This window comes from Camellia sinensis, unplaced genomic scaffold (genome assembly GCF_055761805.1).
Source record: "Camellia sinensis isolate YWXY unplaced genomic scaffold, ASM5576180v1 Unanchor13, whole genome shotgun sequence".
Lineage (NCBI taxonomy): Eukaryota > Viridiplantae > Streptophyta > Magnoliopsida > Ericales > Theaceae > Camellia > Camellia sinensis.
This window is the reverse complement of record NW_028129009.1, coordinates 6,359,524-6,374,506: the sequence shown is the minus strand read 5'-3', so window position 1 is coordinate 6,374,506 and position 14,983 is coordinate 6,359,524.

Below are 14,983 nucleotides of genomic sequence, written 5' to 3'. Positions count from 1 at the left end.
AGGCGTGAGAAATTGTAATTAAACGCCGTATTTACATATCTGCCACTATGCAGGAGAATCCGTATAGGTGTTCGAGTGTTCGAACCGTAACGCGCGAGAAATTTTAAGTAAACGCCGTATTTACATATCTGCCACTGTGCAGGAGAATGCGTATAGGTGTTCGAATGTTCGAACCGTAACGCGGGAGAAATTATAATTAACGCCGTACTTACATATCTGCCACTGTGCAGGAGAATCCGTATAGGTGTTCGAGTGTTCAAATCGTAAGGCATGAGAAATTATAAGTAAACGCCGTATTTACATATCTGCCACTGTGTAGGAGATTCCGTATAGGTGTTCGAGTGTTCGAAACGTAACGCGCGAGAAATTGTTAGTAAACGCCGTATTTACATATCTGCCACTGTGTAGGAGAATTCGTATAGGTGTTCGAGTGTTCGAACCGTAAGGCGCTAGAAATTGTAAGTAAACGCCGTATTTACATATCTGCCACTGTGCAGGAGAATCCGTATAGGTGTTCTAGTGTTCGAATCGTAAGGCGTGAGAAATTGTAATTAAACGCCGTATTTACATATCTGCCACTGTGCAGGAGAATCCGTATAGGTGTTCGAGTGTTCGAACCGTAACGCGCGAGAAATGGTAAGTAAACGCCGTATTTACATATCTGCCACTGTGTTGGAGAATGCGTATAGGTGTTCGAATGTTCGAACCGTAACGCGGGAGAAATTAAAAGTAAACGCCGTATTTACACATCTGCCACTGTGCAGGAGAATCCGTATAGGTGTTCGAGTGTTCGAATCGTAAGGCGTGAGAAATTGTAAGTAAACGCCGTATTTACATATCTGCCACTGTGCAGGAGAATCCGTATAGGTGTTCGAGTGTTCGAAACGTAACGCGCAAGAAATTGTAAGTAAACACCGTATTTACATATCTGCCACTGTGCAGGAGAATCCGTATAGGTGCTCGAGTGTTCGAAACGTAACGCGCGAGAAATTGTTGGTAAACGCCGTATTTACATATCTGCCACTGTGCAGGAGAATCCGTATAGGTGTTCGAGTGTGTGAAACGTAACGCGCGAGAAATTGTAAGTAAACGCCGTATTTACATATCTGCCACTGTGCCGGAGAATCCGTATAGGTGTTCGAGTGTTCGAAACGTAACGCGCCAGAAATTTTAAGTAAACGCCGTATTTACATATCTGCCACTGTGCAGGAGAATCCGTATAGGTGTTCGAGTGTTCGAAACGTAACGCGTGAGAAATTGTAAGTAAACGCCGTATTTACATATCTGCCACTGTGCAGGAGAATCCGTATAGTTGTTCGAGTGTGTGAAACGTAACGCGCGAGAAATTGTAAGTAAACGCCGTATTTACATATCTGCCACTGTGCAGGAGAATCCGTATAGGTGTTCGAGTGTTCGAAACGTAACGCGCCAGAAATTGTAAGTAAACGCCGTATTTACATAACTGCCACTGTGCAGGAGAATGCGTATAGGTGTTCGAATGTTCGAACCGTAACGCGGGAGAAATTATAAGTAAACGCCGTATTTACATATCTGCCACTGTGCAGGAGAATCCGTATAGGTGTTCGAGTGTTCGAATCGTAAGGCGTGAGAAATTGTAAGTAAACGTCGTATTTACATATCTGCCACTGTGTAGGAGATTCCGTATAGGTGTTCGAGTGTTCGAAACGTAACGCGCGAGAAATTGTTAGTAAACGCCGTATTTACATATCTGCCACTGTGCAGGAGAATTCGTATAGGTGTTCGAGTGTTCGAACCGTAATGCGCGAGAAATTGTAAGTAAACGCCGTATTTACATATCTGCCACTGTGCAGGAGAATCCGTATAGGTGTTCGAGTGTTCGAATCATAAGGCGTGAGAAATTGTAATTAAACGCCGTATTTACATATCTGCCACTATGCAGGAGAATCCGTATAGGTGTTCGAGTGTTCGAACCGTAACGCGCGAGAAATGGTAAGTAAACGCCGTATTTACATATCTGCCACTGTGCAGGAGAATCCGTATAGGTGTTCGAGTGTTCGAAACGTAACGCGCGAGAAATTTTAAGTAAACGCCGTATTTACATAACTGCCACTGTGCAGGAGAATGCGTATAGGTGTTCGAATGTTCGAACCGTAACGCGGGAGAAATTATAAGTAAACGCCGTATTTACATATCTGCCACTGTGCAGGAGAATCCGTATAGGTGTTCGAGTGTTCGAATCGTAAGGCGTGAGAAATTGTAAGTAAACGTCGTATTTACGTATCTGCCACTGTGTAGGAGATTCCGTATAGGTGTTCGAGTGTTCGAAACTTAACGCGCGAGAAATTGTTAGTAGACGCCGTATTTACATATCTGCCACTGTGCCGGAGAATTCGAATAGGTGTTCGAGTGTTCGAACCGTAATGCGCGAGAAATTGTAAGTAAACGCCGTATTTACATATCTGCCACTGTGCAGGAGAATCCGTATAGGTGTTCGAGTGTTCGAATCATAAGGCGTGAGAAATTGTAATTAAACGCCGTATTTACATATCTGCCACTATGCAGGAGAATCCGTATAGGTGTTCGAGTGTTCGAACCGTAACGCGCGAGAAATGGTAAGTAAACGCCGTATTTACATAGCTGCCACTGTGCAGGAGAATCCGTATAGGTGTTCGAGTGTTCGAAACGTAACGCGCGAGAAATTGTTAGTAAACGCCGTATTTACATATCTGCAACTGTGCAGGAGAATTCGGATAGGTGTTCGAGTGTTCGAACCGTAAGGCGCGAGAAATTGTAAGTAAACGCCGTATTTACATATCTGCCACTGTGCAGGAGAATCCGTATAGGTATTCGAGTGTTCGAATCGTAAGGCGTTAGAAATTGTAATTAAACGCCGTATTTACATATCTGCCATTGTGCAGGAGAATCCGTATAGGTGTTCGATTGTTCGAACCGTAACGCGCGAGAAATGGTAAGTAAACGCCGTATTTACATAGCTGCCACTGTGCAGGAGAATCCGTATAGGTGTTCGAGTGTTCGAAACGTAACGCGCGAAAAATTGTAAGTAAACGCCGTATTTACATATCTGCCACTGTGCAGGAGAATCCGTATAGGTGTTCGAGTGTTCGAAACGTAACGCGCGAGAAATTTTAAGTAAACGCCGTATTTACATATCTGCCACTGTGCAGGAGAATGCGTATAGGTGTTCGAATGTTCGAACCGTAACGCGGGAGAAATTATAAGTAAACGCCGTATTTACATATCTGCCACTGTGCAGGAGAATCCGTATAGGTGTTCGAGTGTTCGAAACGTAACGCGTGAGAAATTGTAAGTAAACGCCGTATTTACATATCTGCCACTGTGCAGGAGAATCCGTATAGGTGTTCGAGTGTTCGAATCATAAGGCGTGAGAAATTGTAATTAAACGCCGTATTTACATATCTGCCACTATGCAGGAGAATCCGTATAGGTGTTCGAGTGTTCGAACCGTAACGCGCGAGAAATGGTAAGTAAACGCCGTATTTACATATCTGCCACTGTGCAGGAGAATCCGTATAGGTGTTCGAGTGTTCGAAACGTAACGCGCGAGAAATTTTAAGTAAACGCCGTATTTACATAACTGCCACTGTGCAGGAGAATGCGTATAGGTGTTCGAATGTTCGAACCGTAACGCGGGAGAAATTATAAGTAAACGCCGTATTTACATATCTGCCACTGTGCAGGAGAATCCGTATAGGTGTTCGAGTGTTCGAATCGTAAGGCGTGAGAAATTGTAAGTAAACGTCGTATTTACATATCTGCCACTGTGTAGGAGATTCCGTATAGGTGTTCGAGTGTTCGAAACTTAACGCGCGAGAAATTGTTAGTAGACGCCGTATTTACATATCTGCCACTGTGCCGGAGAATTCGTATAGGTGTTCGAGTGTTCGAACCGTAATGCGCGAGAAATTGTAAGTAAACGCCGTATTTACATATCTGCCACTGTGCAGGAGAATCCGTATAGGTGTTCGAGTGTTCGAATCATAAGGCGTGAGAAATTGTAATTAAACGCCGTATTTACATATCTGCCACTATGCAGGAGAATCCGTATAGGTGTTCGAGTGTTCGAACCGTAACGCGCGAGAAATGGTAAGTAAACGCCGTATTTACATAGCTGCCACTGTGCAGGAGAATCCGTATAGGTGTTCGAGTGTTCGAAACGTAACGCGCGAGAAATTGTTAGTAAACGCCGTATTTACATATCTGCAACTGTGCAGGAGAATTCGGATAGGTGTTCGAGTGTTCGAACCGTAAGGCGCGAGAAATTGTAAGTAAACGCCGTATTTACATATCTGCCACTGTGCAGGAGAATCCGTATAGGTATTCGAGTGTTCGAATCGTAAGGCGTTAGAAATTGTAATTAAACGCCGTATTTACATATCTGCCATTGTGCAGGAGAATCCGTATAGGTGTTCGATTGTTCGAACCGTAACGCGCGAGAAATGGTAAGTAAACGCCGTATTTACATAGCTGCCACTGTGCAGGAGAATCCGTATAGGTGTTCGAGTGTTCGAAACGTAACGCGCGAGAAATTGTAAGTAAACGCCGTATTTACATATCTGCCACTGTGCAGGAGAATCCGTATAGGTGTTCGAGTGTTCGAAACGTAACGCGCGAGAAATTTTAAGTAAACGCCGTATTTACATATCTGCCACTGTGCAGGAGAATGCGTATAGGTGTTCGAATGTTCGAACCGTAACGCGGGAGAAATTATAAGTAAACGCCGTATTTACATATCTGCCACTGTGCAGGAGAATCCGTATAGGTGTTCGAGTGTTCGAAACGTAACGCGTGAGAAATTGTAAGTAAACGCCGTATTTACATATCTGCCACTGTGCAGGAGAATCCGTATAGGTGTTCGAGTGTGTCAAACGTAACGCGCGAGAAATTGTAAGTAAACGCCGTATTTACATATCTGCCACTGTGCAGGAGAATCCGTATAGGTGTTCGAGTGTTCGAAACGTAACGCGCCAGAAATTGTAAGTAAACGCCGTATTTACATATCTGCCACTGTGCAGGAGAATCCGTATAAGTGTTCGAGTGTTCGAAACGTAACGCGCGAGAAATTTTAAGTAAACGCCGTATTTACATATCTGCCACTGTGCAGGAGAATGCGTATAGGTGTTCGAATGTTCGAACCGTAACGCGGGAGAAATTATAAGTAAACGCCGTACTTACATATCTGCCACTGTGCAGGAGAATCCGTATAGGTGTTCGAGTGTTCGAATCGTAAGGCGTGAGAAATTGTAAGTAAACGCCGTATTTACATATCTGCCACTGTGTAGGAGATTCCGTATAGGTGTTCGAGTGTTCGAAACGTAACGCGCAAGAAATTGTTAGTAAACGCCGTATTTACATATCAGCAACTGTGCAGGAGAATTCGGATAGGTGTTCGAGTGTTCGAACCGTAAGGCGCGAGAAATTGTAAGTAAACGCCGTATTTACATATCTGCCACTGTGCAGGAGAATCCGTATAGGTGTTCGAGTGTTCGAATCGTAAGGCGTTAGAAATTGTAATTAAACGCCGTATTTACATATCTGCCATTGTGCAGGAGAATCCGTATAGGTGTTCGATTGTTCGAACCGTAACGCGCGAGAAATGGTAAGTAAACGCCGTATTTACATATCTGCCACTGTGCAGGAGAATCCGTATAGGTGTTCGAGTGTTCGAAACGTAACGCGCGAGAAATTGTAAGTAAATGCCGTATTTACATATCTGCCACTGTGCAGGAGAATCCGTATAGGTGTTCAAGTGTTCGAAACGTAACGCGCGAGAAATTTTAAGTAAACGCCGTATTTACATATCTGCCACTGTGCAGGAGAATGCGTATAGGTGTTCAAATGTTCGAACCGTAACGCGGGAGAAATTATAAGTAAACGCCGTATTTACATATCTGCCACTGTGCAGGAGAATCCGTATTGGTGTTCGAGTGTTCGAATCGTAAGGCGTGAGAAATTGTAATTAAACGCCGTATTTACATATCTGCCACTGTGCAGGAGAATCCGTATAGGTGTTCGAGTGTTCGAACCGTAACGCGCGAGAAATGGTAAGTAAACGCCGTATTTACATATCTGCCACTGTGCAGGAGAATCCGTATAGGTGTTCGAGTGTTCGAAACGTAACGCGCGAGAAATTGTAAGTAAACGCCGTATTTACATATCTGCCACTGTGCAGGAGAATCCGTATAGGTGTTCGAGTGTTCAAAACGTAACGCGCGAGAAATTGTTAGTAAACGCCGTATTTACATATCTGCCACTGTGCAGGAGAATTCGTATAGGTGTTCGAGTGTTCGAACTGTAATGCGCGAGAAATTGTAAGTAAACGCCGTATTTACATATCTGCCACTGTGCAGGAGAATCCGTATAGGTGTTCGAGTGTTCGAATCATAAGGCGTGAGAAATTGTAATTAAACGCCGTATTTACATATCTGCCACTATGCAGGAGAATCCGTATAGGTGTTCGAGTGTTCGAACCGTAACGCGCGAGAAATGGTAAGTAAACGCCGTATTTACATATCTGCCACTGTGCAGGAGAATCCGTATAGGTGTTCGAGTGTTCGAAACGTAACGCGCGAGAAATTTTAAGTAAACGCCGTATTTACAAATCTGCCACTGTGCAAGAGAATGCGTATTGGTGTTCGAATGTTCGAACCGTAACGCGGGAGAAATGATAAGTAAACGCCGTATTTACATATCTGCCACTGTGCAGGAGAATCCGTATAGGTGTTCGAGTGTTCGAATCGTAAGGCGTGAGAAATTGTAAGTAAACGTCGTATTTACATATCTGCCACTGTGTAGGAGATTCCGTATAGGTGTTCGAGTGTTCGAAACTTAACGCGCGAGAAATTGTTAGTAGACGCCGTATTTACATATCTGCCACTGTGCCGGAGAATTCGTATAGGGGTTCGAGTGTTCGAACCGTAATGCGCGAGAAATTGTAAGTAAACGCCGTATTTACATATCTGCCACTGTCCAGGAGAATCCGTATAGGTGTTCGAGTGTTCGAATCATAAGGCGTGAGAAATTGTAATTAAACGCCGTATTTACATATCTGCCACTATGCAGGAGAATCCGTATAGGTGTTCGAGTGTTCGAACCGTAACGCGCGAGAAATGGTAAGTAAACGCCGTATTTACATAGCTGCCACTGTGCAGGAGAATCCGTATAGGTGTTCGAGTGTTCGAAACGTAACGCGCCAGAAATTGTTAGTAAACACCGTATTTACATATCTGCAACTGTGCAGGAGAATTCGGATAGGTATTCGAGTGTTCGAACCGTAAGGCGCGAGAAATTGTAAGTAAACGCCGTATTTACATATCTGCCACTGTGCAGGAGAATCCGTATAGGTGTTCGAGTGTTCGAATCGTAAGGCGTTAGAAATTGTAATTAAACGCCGTATTTACATATCTGCCATTGTGCAGGAGAATCCGTATAGGTGTTCGATTGTTCGAACCGTAACGCGCGAGAAATGGTAAGTAAACGCCGTATTTACATATCTGCCACTGTGCAGGAGAATCCGTATAGGTGTTCGAGTGTTCGAAACGTAACGCGCGAGAAATTGTAAGTAAACGCCGTATTTACATATCTGCCACTGTGCAGGAGAATCCGTATAGGTGTTCGAGTGTTCGAAACGTAACGCGCGAGAAATTTTAAGTAAACGCCGTATTTACATGTCTGCCACTGTGCAGGAGAATGCGTATAGGTGTTCGAATGTTCGAACCGTAACGCGGGAGAAATTATAAGTAAACGCCGTATTTACATATCTGCCACTGTGCAGGAGAATCCGTATAGGTGTTCGAGTGTTCGAAACGTAACGTGTGAGAAATTGTAAGTAAACGCCGTATTTACATATCTGCCACTGTGCAGGAGAATCCGTATAGGTGTTCGAGTGTGTCAAACGTAACGCGCGAGAAATTGTAAGTAAACGCCGTATTTACATATCTGCCACTGTGCAGGAGAATCCGTATAGGTGTTCGAGTGTTCGAAACGTAACGCGCCAGAAATTGTAAGTAAACGCCGTATTTACATATCTGCCACTGTGCAGGAGAATCCGTATAAGTGTTCGAGTGTTCGAAACGTAACGCGCGAGAAATTTTAAGTAAACGCCGTATTTACATATCTGCCACTGTGCAGGAGAATGCGTATAGGTGTTCGAATGTTCGAACCGTAACGCGGGAGAAATTATAAGTAAACGCCGTACTTACATATCTGCCACTGTGCAGGAGAATCCGTATAGGTGTTCGAGTGTTCGAAACGTAACGCGCCAGAAATTGTAAGTAAACGCCGTATTTACATATCTGCCACTGTGCAGGAGAATCCGTATAAGTGTTCGAGTGTTCGAAACGTAACGCGCGAGAAATTTTAAGTAAACGCCGTATTTACATATCTGCCACTGTACAGGAGAATGCGTATAGGTGTTCGAATGTTCGAACCGTAACGCGGGAGAAATTATAAGTAAACGCCGTACTTACATATCTGCCACTGTGCAGGAGAATCCGTATAGGTGTTCGAGTGTTCGAATCGTAAGGCGTGAGAAATTGTAAGTAAACGCCGTATTTACATATCTGCCACTGTGTAGGAGATTCCGTATAGGTGTTCGAGTGTTCGAAACGTAACGCGCAAGAAATTGTTAGTAAACGCCGTATTTACATATCAGCAACTGTGCAGGAGAATTCGGATAGGTGTTCGAGTGTTCGAACCGTAAGGCGCGAGAAATTGTAAGTAAACGCCGTATTTACATATCTGCCACTATGCAGGAGAATCCGTATAGGTGTTCGAGTGTTCGAATCGTAAGGCGTTAGAAATTGTAATTAAATGCCGTATTTACATATCTGCCATTGTGCAGGAGAATCCGTATAGGTGTTCGATTGTTCGAACCGTAACGCGCGAGAAATGGTAAGTAAACGCCGTATTTACATATCTGCCACTGTGCAGGAGAATCCGTATAGGTGTTCGAGTGTTCTAAACGTAACACGCGAGAAATTGTAAGTAAATGCCGTATTTACATATCTGCCACTATGCAGGAGAATCCGTATAGGTGTTCAAGTGTTCGAAACGTAACGCGCGAGAAATTTTAAGTAAACGCCGTATTTACATATCTGCCACAGTGCAGGAGAATGCGTATAGGTGTTCGAATGTTCGAACCGTAACGCGGGAGAAATTATAAGTAAACGCCGTATTTACATATCTGCCACTGTGCAGGAGAATCCGTATAGGTGTTCGAGTGTTCGAACCGTAACGCGCGAGAAATGGTAAGTAAACGCCGTATTTACATATCTGCCACTGTGCAGGAGAATCCGTATAGGTGTTCGAGTGTTCGAAATGTAACGCGCGAGAAATTGTAAGTAAACGCCGTATTTACATATCTGCCACTGTGCAGGAGAATCCGTATAGGTGTTCTAGTGTTCGAATCGTAAGGCGTGAGAAATTGTAAGTAAACGCCGTATTTACATATCTGCCACTGTGCAGGAGAATCCGTATAGTTGTTCGAGTGTGTGAAACGTAACGCGCGAGAAATTGTAAGTAAACGCCGTATTTACATATCTGCCACTGTGCAGGAGAATCCGTATAGGTGTTCGAGTGTTCGAAACGTAACGCGCCAGAAATGGTAAGTAAACGCCGTATTTACATATCTGCCACTGTGTTGGAGAATGCGTATAGGTGTTCGAATGTTCGAACCGTAACGCGGGAGAAATTAAAAGTAAACGCCGTATTTACACATCTGCCACTGTGCAGGAGAATCCGTATAGGTGTTCGAGTGTTCGAATCGTAAGGCGTGAGAAATTGTAAGTAAACGCCGTATTTACATATCTGCCACTGTGCAGGAGAATCCGTATAGGTGTTCGAGTGTTCGAAACGTAACGCGCAAGAAATTGTAAGTAAACACCGTATTTACATATCTGCCACTGTGCAGGAGAATCCGTATAGGTGCTCGAGTGTTCGAAACGTAACGCGCGAGAAATTGTTGGTAAACGCCGTATTTACATATCTGCCACTGTGCAGGAGAATCCGTATAGGTGTTCGAGTGTGTGAAACGTAACGCGCGAGAAATTGTAAGTAAACGCCGTATTTACATATCTGCCACTGTGCCGGAGAATCCGTATAGGTGTTCGAGTGTTCGAAACGTAACGCGCCAGAAATTTTAAGTAAACGCCGTATTTACATATCTGCCACTGTGCAGGAGAATCCGTATAGGTGTTCGAGTGTTCGAAACGTAACGCGTGAGAAATTGTAAGTAAACGCCGTATTTACATATCTGCCACTGTGCAGGAGAATCCGTATAGTTGTTCGAGTGTGTGAAACGTAACGCGCGAGAAATTGTAAGTAAACGCCGTATTTACATATCTGCCACTGTGCAGGAGAATCCGTATAGGTGTTCGAGTGTTCGAAACGTAACGCGCCAGAAATTGTAAGTAAACGCCGTATTTACATAACTGCCACTGTGCAGGAGAATGCGTATAGGTGTTCGAATGTTCGAACCGTAACGCGGGAGAAATTATAAGTAAACGCCGTATTTACATATCTGCCACTGTGCAGGAGAATCCGTATAGGTGTTCGAGTGTTCGAATCGTAAGGCGTGAGAAATTGTAAGTAAACGTCGTATTTACATATCTGCCACTGTGTAGGAGATTCCGTATAGGTGTTCGAGTGTTCGAAACGTAACGCGCGAGAAATTGTTAGTAAACGCCGTATTTACATATCTGCCACTGTGCAGGAGAATTCGTATAGGTGTTCGAGTGTTCGAACCGTAATGCGCGAGAAATTGTAAGTAAACGCCGTATTTACATATCTGCCACTGTGCAGGAGAATCCGTATAGGTGTTCGAGTGTTCGAATCATAAGGCGTGAGAAATTGTAATTAAACGCCGTATTTACATATCTGCCACTATGCAGGAGAATCCGTATAGGTGTTCGAGTGTTCGAACCGTAACGCGCGAGAAATGGTAAGTAAACGCCGTATTTACATATCTGCCACTGTGCAGGAGAATCCGTATAGGTGTTCGAGTGTTCGAAACGTAACGCGCGAGAAATTTTAAGTAAACGCCGTATTTACATAACTGCCACTGTGCAGGAGAATGCGTATAGGTGTTCGAATGTTCGAACCGTAACGCGGGAGAAATTATAAGTAAACGCCGTATTTACATATCTGCCACTGTGCAGGAGAATCCGTATAGGTGTTCGAGTGTTCGAATCGTAAGGCGTGAGAAATTGTAAGTAAACGTCGTATTTACATATCTGCCACTGTGTAGGAGATTCCGTATAGGTGTTCGAGTGTTCGAAACTTAACGCGCGAGAAATTGTTAGTAGACGCCGTATTTACATATCTGCCACTGTGCCGGAGAATTCGAATAGGTGTTCGAGTGTTCGAACCGTAATGCGCGAGAAATTGTAAGTAAACGCCGTATTTACATATCTGCCACTGTGCAGGAGAATCCGTATAGGTGTTCGAGTGTTCGAATCATAAGGCGTGAGAAATTGTAATTAAACGCCGTATTTACATATCTGCCACTATGCAGGAGAATCCGTATAGGTGTTCGAGTGTTCGAACCGTAACGCGCGAGAAATGGTAAGTAAACGCCGTATTTACATAGCTGCCACTGTGCAGGAGAATCCGTATAGGTGTTCGAGTGTTCGAAACGTAACGCGCGAGAAATTGTTAGTAAACGCCGTATTTACATATCTGCAACTGTGCAGGAGAATTCGGATAGGTGTTCGAGTGTTCGAACCGTAAGGCGCGAGAAATTGTAAGTAAACGCCGTATTTACATATCTGCCACTGTGCAGGAGAATCCGTATAGGTATTCGAGTGTTCGAATCGTAAGGCGTTAGAAATTGTAATTAAACGCCGTATTTACATATCTGCCATTGTGCAGGAGAATCCGTATAGGTGTTCGATTGTTCGAACCGTAACGCGCGAGAAATGGTAAGTAAACGCCGTATTTACATAGCTGCCACTGTGCAGGAGAATCCGTATAGGTGTTCGAGTGTTCGAACCCTAATGCGCAAGAAATGGTATCGAAACCCCGTATTTACATATCTACCACTGTGCAGGAGAATCCGTATAGGTGTTCCAATGTTCGAACCCTAATGTGTAAGAAATGGTAAATAACGCCGTATTTACATATCTGCCACTGTGCAGGAGAATGCGTATAGGTGTTCGAATGTTCGAACCGTAACGCGGGAGAAATTATAAGTAAACGCCGTATTTACATATCTGCCACTGTGCAGGAGAATCCGTATAGGTGTTCGAGTGTTCGAAACGTAACGCGTGAGAAATTGTAAGTAAACGCCGTATTTACATATCTGCCACTGTGCAGGAGAATCCGTATAGGTGTTCGAGTGTTCGAATCATAAGGCGTGAGAAATTGTAATTAAACGCCGTATTTACATATCTGCCACTATGCAGGAGAATCCGTATAGGTGTTCGAGTGTTCGAACCGTAACGCGCGAGAAATGGTAAGTAAACGCCGTATTTACATATCTGCCACTGTGCAGGAGAATCCGTATAGGTGTTCGAGTGTTCGAAACGTAACGCGCGAGAAATTTTAAGTAAACGCCGTATTTACATAACTGCCACTGTGCAGGAGAATGCGTATAGGTGTTCGAATGTTCGAACCGTAACGCGGGAGAAATTATAAGTAAACGCCGTATTTACATATCTGCCACTGTGCAGGAGAATCCGTATAGGTGTTCGAGTGTTCGAATCGTAAGGCGTGAGAAATTGTAAGTAAACGTCGTATTTACATATCTGCCACTGTGTAGGAGATTCCGTATAGGTGTTCGAGTGTTCGAAACTTAACGCGCGAGAAATTGTTAGTAGACGCCGTATTTACATATCTGCCACTGTGCCGGAGAATTCGTATAGGTGTTCGAGTGTTCGAACCGTAATGCGCGAGAAATTGTAAGTAAACGCCGTATTTACATATCTGCCACTGTGCAGGAGAATCCGTATAGGTGTTCGAGTGTTCGAATCATAAGGCGTGAGAAATTGTAATTAAACGCCGTATTTACATATCTGCCACTATGCAGGAGAATCCGTATAGGTGTTCGAGTGTTCGAACCGTAACGCGCGAGAAATGGTAAGTAAACGCCGTATTTACATAGCTGCCACTGTGCAGGAGAATCCGTATAGGTGTTCGAGTGTTCGAAACGTAACGCGCGAGAAATTGTTAGTAAACGCCGTATTTACATATCTGCAACTGTGCAGGAGAATTCGGATAGGTGTTCGAGTGTTCGAACCGTAAGGCGCGAGAAATTGTAAGTAAACGCCGTATTTACATATCTGCCACTGTGCAGGAGAATCCGTATAGGTATTCGAGTGTTCGAATCGTAAGGCGTTAGAAATTGTAATTAAACGCCGTATTTACATATCTGCCATTGTGCAGGAGAATCCGTATAGGTGTTCGATTGTTCGAACCGTAACGCGCGAGAAATGGTAAGTAAACGCCGTATTTACATAGCTGCCACTGTGCAGGAGAATCCGTATAGGTGTTCGAGTGTTCGAAACGTAACGCGCGAGAAATTGTAAGTAAACGCCGTATTTACATATCTGCCACTGTGCAGGAGAATCCGTATAGGTGTTCGAGTGTTCGAAACGTAACGCGCGAGAAATTTTAAGTAAACGCCGTATTTACATATCTGCCACTGTGCAGGAGAATGCGTATAGGTGTTCGAATGTTCGAACCGTAACGCGGGAGAAATTATAAGTAAACGCCGTATTTACATATCTGCCACTGTGCAGGAGAATCCGTATAGGTGTTCGAGTGTTCGAAACGTAACGCGTGAGAAATTGTAAGTAAACGCCGTATTTACATATCTGCCACTGTGCAGGAGAATCCGTATAGGTGTTCGAGTGTGTCAAACGTAACGCGCGAGAAATTGTAAGTAAACGCCGTATTTACATATCTGCCACTGTGCAGGAGAATCCGTATAGGTGTTCGAGTGTTCGAAACGTAACGCGCCAGAAATTGTAAGTAAACGCCGTATTTACATATCTGCCACTGTGCAGGAGAATCCGTATAAGTGTTCGAGTGTTCGAAACGTAACGCGCGAGAAATTTTAAGTAAACGCCGTATTTACATATCTGCCACTGTGCAGGAGAATGCGTATAGGTGTTCGAATGTTCGAACCGTAACGCGGGAGAAATTATAAGTAAACGCCGTACTTACATATCTGCCACTGTGCAGGAGAATCCGTATAGGTGTTCGAGTGTTCGAATCGTAAGGCGTGAGAAATTGTAAGTAAACGCCGTATTTACATATCTGCCACTGTGTAGGAGATTCCGTATAGGTGTTCGAGTGTTCGAAACGTAACGCGCAAGAAATTGTTAGTAAACGCCGTATTTACATATCAGCAACTGTGCAGGAGAATTCGGATAGGTGTTCGAGTGTTCGAACCGTAAGGCGCGAGAAATTGTAAGTAAACGCCGTATTTACATATCTGCCACTGTGCAGGAGAATCCGTATAGGTGTTCGAGTGTTCGAATCGTAAGGCGTTAGAAATTGTAATTAAACGCCGTATTTACATATCTGCCATTGTGCAGGAGAATCCGTATAGGTGTTCGATTGTTCGAACCGTAACGCGCGAGAAATGGTAAGTAAACGCCGTATTTACATATCTGCCACTGTGCAGGAGAATCCGTATAGGTGTTCGAGTGTTCGAAACGTAACGCGCGAGAAATTGTAAGTAAATGCCGTATTTACATATCTGCCACTGTGCAGGAGAATCCGTATAGGTGTTCAAGTGTTCGAAACGTAACGCGCGAGAAATTTTAAGTAAACGCCGTATTTACATATCTGCCACTGTGCAGGAGAATGCGTATAGGTGTTCAAATGTTCGAACCGTAACGCGGGAGAAATTATAAGTAAACGCCGTATTTACATATCTGCCACTGTGCAGGAGAATCCGTATTGGTGTTCGAGTGTTCGAATCGTAAGGCGTGAGAAATTGTAATTAAACGCCGTATTT